Source organism: Narcine bancroftii, chromosome 14 (assembly GCF_036971445.1).
Source record: "Narcine bancroftii isolate sNarBan1 chromosome 14, sNarBan1.hap1, whole genome shotgun sequence".
Lineage (NCBI taxonomy): Eukaryota > Metazoa > Chordata > Chondrichthyes > Torpediniformes > Narcinidae > Narcine > Narcine bancroftii.
The window spans coordinates 54925858-54934489 of record NC_091482.1 but is presented as its reverse complement, the minus strand read 5'-3'; the positions used below and the strand labels follow the sequence as shown (position 1 = coordinate 54934489).

Sequence of the window (8632 nt, the reverse complement as noted above, 5' to 3'; positions counted from 1 at the left end):
GATAATAATTTAAAACCAGGTACAGTGTGAATAGCATTACAACAATCACTCCTTTCCTCTTCTAATTTAAAGATTCTCACATTCATTGCTATACAGATGTCAGTGTAAGCTTGCACTGAAAGGTTGCTCTTCTTTTATCCTGATCTGATTTTCTGTTCCCATTGTGTGCTGAATGTTGACTTTGCTGCCTTTCTATTGCCCTGAGGCTCATAGTGTCTTTTGTTTACTCTTTTGTGCCCTACTCTGGAAGAGCATAAAGCACATCCATCATCAAATTAACAGCTGAAAGGTCACAATGGATGTACCTGTACAGTTCATTGAGACAGGTAAGACAACTTGCAGCTTTAATAGTCTCTATCCAATTGGCATTAAAAGACTGAGGCTGAACAAACAAAATAAATCCAGTCAGGCTGCTTCGGACAGATGTAGGCCTTTAAACAATGTTGCAATTAGCCTGAAATTAGCTTTGTGATGTATAGGTCCCAATTCGGACCCAACTGAAAAGAAAACAAAACAGGCACATTATTTAAAAAACAGCTGTTGCTCTTGGGGAAGGGAGATTTTCCCTGCCATGCCTAGAGACTGGAGTGAATTTCTGGAAAAACAACCATAATTGCATGTTATTACTAGAACTGGATATCGTCCAGAATATGTCAGTATAACATGCCAGGGCTGGTCAGGACCGTGTCAAAAGGCCAGTTCCACTTGGTGAGGCAGCAGTAAATGGCAAGGTATGGAAGCACATAAATAAGTTCAGTGGTAACCAAAGCTCAGTTTAATATTTGTTTCTAAATCTCAAGATTGTTGCGCACTAAACACGAAATGCAACAATATACAAAATCCGCCATCTTTTTGTCTGCTGTAACGGCACACATGAGTATAGACCACACCCCATAACCGACCCCCAACAATAAGAGAAAGAGAAGCTGTGGTGATATGCTTCCTCCATTGTATATAGTTATTGTTGACTACTGTATATATGGAGCTGGCCCGCCCACTGATGACTCATACCCTATGACTCCTCCCCTGTGGTCCTGGGCCATAAAGATTGAGCCACTTCTCCCTTCCTGCCATTCCTGTACCTGGATCCGGGCCAGCAAGGCTCTTCTGCATATTTAAGCCTATCGTTCCCTCAGCTTAGTGGTTACTGGTAGTGCCCTACAGAAGCAAAATCAAGTTCCTTCAAAGACAAAATGTCTGTGGCTTTGCTTCCAGCTTCTATTATATATATATAAATAGAAGTACAAAACTCTTAGGAAAGACTTTTGACCAATTGATGATGTATGCTGGAATAAAGGAGATAAACATTCACAAGGTAACAAGATATAGGAGTAGAAGTAGGCCCATCGAGTCTGCTCCACCATTCTATCACGTGCTGATCCATCGTCATACTCAACCCCATTCCCCAGCTTTCTCCCTCTATCCCTTGATGCCCTGACTAAGCAAATACCTGTCACTCTCTGCTTTAAATACACACAATGACCTCGCTTCTATGGCCGCCTGTAGCAGCATGTTCCATCAACTCACAACCCTGAAGAAATCTTTCCACACCCTTTTGAATTGATGCCCTTTTATCCTGAAGTTGTGCCCTCTTGCACCTTGGGAAACAACCTTACAACTTTCACTCTGTACAGAGTTCAAAATGTCTCTATGAGGTCTACCCTCATCCTTCTGTACTCCAATAAATGCAGTCCAACAGTGAAATGTTAAATTCTGTCATTCATTCTTTTGCTACTCCATCTCATAGTGGTGACTTTACTTGCGGGTATGTATTGTATGACCCAGAATGATAAACCTCTTAATGGCTCATTTGGACCATTTTGAAATAATTTCAGTATCTTCTCAGTGGGAGGTTTTCTGCCACTCTTTGTCCATATGCTCATGTTCACTAATATCCAATCAATTTTCTATCACCTGCTTTGTTTTATCTTTCTTTTTATCCTGCAATAAAGGAAACTTCTCATCTTTCAGTGGAGCCAACAAAATATCAAAGATAATGTGACAAATATAAACATTGTCCAGTGATTTATGGTTTATTTTAATCAGATGTCCATGGTCATTAGTCTCTGCAGGGAATCCATATGGAGAGTCATTAGTGGCCTGGAACTTTACCACTGGACCACCCCAATTATAATCAAATGCAATATTACAGTAATTTTACCATAATACTAATTAATAAACATTTCTGCTTTCATGTAAAAAGATGTAGGGAGCTTGTATTTAATTACATTTGCTTCCTTTCCCTATCAAGTCAGAATAAAATAATTCCAATGTTCCAGGAGTCTGTCATTAAAAAAAGGATTGCTTGTCATTTCTTTAAATTAGGCAAAGCTTATTTTTTGCTCAATTTTGGAAGCCTTTTATGGATTTGATAGTCTTGTTTAATATAACTTCTTCCGTTGTGATTGCTTAAATTTCAATAAGTTCCATCAGTTTGCTACACCTTTAACAAATTTTTCAACATCCTTTCTTCATGTTTCAACCACCTGGTCCTATTTGCTCGGTGGGGCTGCAGTGGCGGATAGCTGCTGTACCAGCAGGCCTCAAAGGGTTCGATCACTTAGCATTAATTCCAAAGATCAAGTGGGCAGACAGTAGGGTTACACCAAACAAAGCACAGCTTTATCTCTGCCAGTTGTCACGCAGCAAAATGCTGCATGCACCAAGTAACTTGGCAGGCAGCTCGGATCACCAACCAACATTCATACGTTCTTGGTTGTGGCCAGACTCACTGTCCGTCTTGCACTTGCATGGAGTGCTTATTTTAACCCTTGAAGCTCCATGCATGTGTACTGGAACCCACTATTGTTTAAAATTGTAGATCAGAAGGTTTTGCAGTTAGATTTTTTTTTAAATTTAAGTTAAAAAATATCCAACAAATTTAGGCATGCTGTTGCAACAGACAGTTTTAAAAGATCACAATGTTTGATATTATAAACATATAAGTTTGGGAGTGAAACACAAAAGTCTACAGATGCTGTGATTGTGGTATAAACACAGAAATGCTGGAAGAAGTCAGGCAGTCTCACAGCTTCCATAAGAGGTAAAGATATATAACCAATGTTTCAGGCCTGAGCCCTTCTTCTTGTTATGAGGAAGGCCTCAGGACTGAAATGTTAGTAATATACCTTTACTTTCTTTGGATAATGCGAAACAGGCTGAGTTCCTCTGTGTTAATAAGTCTTGGATCCCGTTTGGGGGGGGGGGGGGGTGGAATGGCCCACCGGCAGTCGTGTCTCTGGCAACACGTCTGGCTCTGAGGCACAGAAGGAAAGTGGGAAGCAAAAGAGAGTGCTAGTGATAGGGGGCTCAATAGTCAGAGGAACTTACAGGAGATTCTGTGACCAAGATTGAGACACCTGGATAGTCAGGGACATCTCAGATCACATACACAGCACTCTTAAAGGGGAGGGTAAGCAACTGGAAGTCACGGTACACATTAATAACAATAACATAGATGGGGAATATGATGAGCCCTGGATTACCACCAGTGATAATAATCTAGAGATTCTCCGCACCTGGAGGTCCTACTTTTCAACCTATGACCTCCTACCTCCCAATCTTTGTTTTGCAGGATCTCATCCCATTCCCTTTTCTGTCATCGGTAAGATTTTTAAAAATCAAAAATAGACTTTATTCACAATAGATTATTTACAGACATAAAACCATTGAAAATCTCTTCTCACCTTTAGTTTTGTATCCATATAATTGCAATGCACAATTCCAATGCTATCTACAAGTTTGCCGAGGAAACCACTGCTGTCGGCAGAATCACAAATGGCAATGAGGAAGGCAATGGTACAGGAGGGTGATAGATCAGCTTGTTGAATGGTGTAACGGCAACAACCTTGCGCTCAATGTTAGCAAAACCAAGGAGATGATTGTGGACTTCAGGAGGAAGTCAGGGGAACACGACCCAGACCCCATCGAGGCCTCAATAGTGGAGACTGTCAAGAACTTCAAATTCCTGGGTATCAACTTCTCCAAGGATCTGTTCTGCGTTGATGCAATCACAAAGAAGGCTCACCAGCGGCTATACTTTGTGAGGTGTCTGAGGAGATTTGGAATGTCACGGAAAACTCTTGAAAAATTCTAGAGGTATACCGGGGAGAGGATTCTGGCTGGTTGCATCACTGCCTGGAATGGAGGTGCCAATTCTCAGAACAAGAATAAACTCCAGAGGCCTATGACATCACAGGCACCAGCTTTCAGTCTGTCGAGGACATCTACAAGAGGCGGTGTCTGAAAAAAGCAGCCTCTCTCCTCAAAGACCCTGGCCATGCCCTCTTCACTCTGGTACCATTGGGAAAAAGGTACAGAAGCCTAAAGACGAGCACTCAGCGGCACAAGGACAGCTTCTTCGCCGCTGCCATCAGATTCCTGAATAATCAATGAACCAAAGTCACTGCCTTACTTTTTGTGCACATTTATTTTTATTTTCTTTTAAGTTATAGTAATGTTGTAAGGTGGTTATAATATGAATGTTTGCACCATGATGTTTCCGCAAAACACTGAATTTCATGACTTGTTCATGACAATAAATTCTGATTCTGATATATTTCCAACACTGTTTATTGTTACATAAATTTCTATTTAGCAGCATTGTTGTCACTGTGGTATGAAGGAGTAACTACAACTGGAAATATTACGGATAATGAGAAAAGAAAAGTAAGTGCATTGAAACGGGTAAAGATAGATAAGCTGATAAAGATGGTAAAACTGATAAATCTCATTATATTTATTTTAATGCCAAAAAGCTTAACAGAAAAAGTGAATGCTTAGAATGTGAATAGGCACAGGACAATGAGATAAAGAGATATTGTAGCCATAAGAGAGAAGTGGTCAAAAGAAAACTAAGATTGGTAGCTCAATATTCCATCATACCATAGTGAGAGGTTTGATAGCAACGATGTGGTGGGGGTGGGTGCGAGGGGTTGCAATATTGGTCAAAGAACCACAATGGTCATTATAGAGAATACAGGTATATCTCGCTTTGTGAATCCTCGAATTATGAAAATGTCCTTTTAGGAAGAAAGCTGTGCTTGCCTTTTCGTAAGAATTTGAATGGGGTTTTGAATTGGTGTTCAGTTTTTCGAAAATAGCCTCCAATAGTAGTGAATGAATCTTCGCTTTGCGCCATTCCGGCTTATGAAAGGTTCCATAAGAACTCTCTAGTTTTGTAAAGTGGTGACACAGCAGTGGGAGAGAACTATAAAATGAGGTAGTGTGAGAGGAAAAAAAGAGTACCCCCCGATGGGTGCATTATAGACCACTAAACAATCACCAGGGGTTAAAGGATGAAATATGTAGGGAGATTTGTTAATGACCGTTTTAAAAAAAAACCAACCTGTGTGCAGCGCAAATTTACAAGGTTAGTTCCAGGGATGGCGGGGTTGACATATGCTGAAAGGCTAGAAAAACTGGACTTGTATCCGATGGAGTTTAGAAGGATGAGGGGGACATGATTGAGGTATACAAAATCATCAGGGGGATAGACAGGGTGAAGTCGGATTACTTGTTCCCAATGATGGGGGAGACGAGGACTAGAGGGCATAGTTTAAGAATACAGGGTAGGCCCTTTAGGACGGAGATGAGAAAGCATTTTTTTACCCAGAGAAGTGTGAATCTGTGGAATGCTCTGCCACAGAGGGTGGTAGAGGCAGATTCTGTTCAAAAGAGAGTTAGATAAGACTCTAGTGGGCAAAGGAGTTAAGGGTTATGGGGATAAGGCTGGAAAGGGGTACTGATGGTAGTGATCAGCCATGATCTGTAAAATGGCAGTGCTGGCCCGATGGGCCGAAGGGTCTACTCCAGCTCCTATTGTCTATTGTCTATTTCAACTTCCCCATGATTGACTGGGAATTGCAAAGTGTGAGGCGATTGGATGAGGTGAACTTTTTTAGTGTCTCCAGAAGAACTTTCTATGTCAATATATGGAGAGGAAAGGGACAATATTGGACCTTGTACTGGGGAATGAAGTTGGTCAGGTAACTGAGGTATTGATAGGGGAACACATTTTTTTTAACACAGAGGACCTTTTCCTGGCCCCAACATACTAAGGTCATCATGAAGAAAGCACATCAGTGCCTCTACTTCCTCAGGAGCTTGTGGACATCAGAAACCTTGGCAAACTTCTATAAAAGTGTATTGGAAAGCATGCAGGCCGAATGCATCAAGGTTATGGGGGTACCAATATCCCTGAATGTAAAGACTTGGAAAAGGTAATGGATGCAGCCAAGGACATCAGGGGCCAAACCCTCCCCCCCCATCAAGAACATCTACAGGGACCACTTCCGTCAAAGAGCAGCAGCAATCATCAAGAATCCACAGCACCCAGGACATTCTCTGTTCTTGCTGCTGTCATCAGGAAAGAGGTACAGGTGCCACAAAACTCATGCCACCAGGATCAAGAGCAGCTGCTCCCCCTCCACCATCAGACTCCTCATCAACAAACTCAATCAGGGACTCGTTTAAGGACTCTTAACTTGCACATTATTTACTGCTGAATGTTTTTTGTTCTGTATTGAACAGTCAGTTTGTTTGCATTTCATTCTTTGTTACCGATAAGTAGAAATTTTGCCCAGCCCGCTGGAAAAAGATTCTCAGGGTTTTATGTGACTCTAACAATATGTTTGTACTCTAACAATAAAGTTGAATTTTCATCTTTTATTGGAAAGGATAATTTATTAAAATTCTAAATTGCGACAAAGCCAATTTTGACATGATCAGGCAGGTGTGAGTTATAGTAAAGTAGATGCAAATTTTAGAGACAAATAGCATAAATGCCAAATGAGAACTGTTTAAGAGTGTGATAAGGAAGGTCCAGGACCAACATGTTCCCAAAAGGGTAAAGAGCAGAAATGGCCAAAAATGAACTCTGGTTAACAAGACACCGCTCACACTAAACCATCAGACACACTCATTTGTACAAAAGAATAATTTTTTATAGATTAAAAAACTTGTCCTGCCTATGTATTATTTGTCTGTATGTGCATGTCTTGTCTGGTTGTGTGTTTGAATGTTTTGCACTGAGGACTGCTGAACCGGAGTACTTGTACAATCAGATGACAATAAACTGGACATGTAACGGCATGTAGATCAGAAAGATAAAGAAGGGACAGTAAACTCACTGGTATTAAAATTTTTAAATCTAGTCAAACAGCCCTTTTGGCCCATGAGCCCCTTGTGCACAAATACAACCAATTGTTCTTGTCCCCTCCTGTGATAGTGCAGATCTATCATCAATGTACATATTATATAGTTACTGTATCTAGACTGAGCTTACAACGATTGGCTGAGAGCTAAGCCACGCCTATTGTCTGGGCCTTAAAGGGTTGTGTCCCTAGCCAGGTCGGATCATTCCAGACTGGTCGGCCACCTGTGAAGAGCTCCTGTCTTTTGCTAATAAAAGCCTTGGTTTGGATCAACAAGTCTTTGATTCTTTCGACGAGCTCTACACGCCCACCTCTATACATGTCTGACGCCTTTAGGGATTGGTAGATGCCGGAAAAGTGAATTTTCCATTTGCTTTAGGTTGCATGGTGAACTAACATAAGACACGCCAATTTTAAGCTTCTGTTATTTTAACCCTTTTACTTTCTGCAATTTTTTTTTTGCCAGTTGTTTGAGGCTGCTGGTTGCTTGAATTCCGGATAACAGGGAATCTTACTATTTATAAGAAATTCAGGCAGTGAAACCTAAAAGTCTGAGGTCCCCTTAAGGATCAGAAGGGGCCTGTTCTATATATATAGAGCCAGATGACAGTACAATTAGTTGCTCGATGCTGGGCTGACATGTTTTCACGCATTTTGTGGTAAGAGTATTTGATGGTACATCTCCTAAACCTTTGAATCTGGAATCACTGGTGGCCATTAAACCTAGTGGTCTTTGCTAGGATTGCTGGGTCTTGATCTTGAAACAGTCTTATCCTTTGTCAATTAATATTATGCTGGTACACCAGAAACGGCGGTGAATTGAATCATTGATTCTCTACTTTTGCTGAGAAGTGGCTCCTCAGATGGTTTGCCAATTAGTCCCATCTCCCTGCCTTTTCCCCATTGCCCCGTAAATGTTTTATTTTCGTGTATTTATCCAGTGTTTCCACCACCCTTTCAGGCAGTGCATTCCAGACCATCGAGGGAAACAAAAGATCCTCCGGCTTCTCCAGCTCATTCCAAGAAACAGTTAAACAGCTTAAACTCCACGGAGTCGTCAAACAAGACTCTGAAATCTTACCTTTATCTGCCTGGAAGAAGATGACAGATCAACATCACAGAATTAATAAGGTTCCTGAATCTAATACTAACAAAAAAGTTCAAAACTTGAGACACGGGAATTACGGGTTGAAAAATTAGTGTACCCCAATTGTATTTTTCATTCTAATGCGGGAAACAGCTCTGATCTCAAAATGTGCACAGACTTTCCCTAGAAAAAATACTAATTCAAGACTAATTTGACTGTCTTTTCTGTCTCGCTGTTCTCAAGGTTCCCATGAGAAAGAAAGATTCCAAAACAAACAAAAAGGACAATAAACCAGCTCACCTCGCTGTGAAAGGTACAAATGAAATTAGCCTCTTGCGAGAAAGCAAAGATGTTTCAACTCATTGCAATAATGTCATGCCGGTAAGGAAAT

General features: G+C 40.9%; 1 long non-coding RNA gene across 1 annotated transcript; it reads left to right on the top strand.

The window, feature by feature from the left end:
* The first annotated feature begins 257 nt into the window (after window positions 1–257).
* Window positions 258–8620, top strand: LOC138749417 (uncharacterized). Its single transcript, XR_011348623.1, has 3 exons — window positions 258–326; window positions 8116–8285; window positions 8485–8620. It is a non-coding gene; the product is annotated as an uncharacterized lncRNA (long non-coding RNA).
* The last annotated feature ends 12 nt before the right edge of the window (window positions 8621–8632 follow it).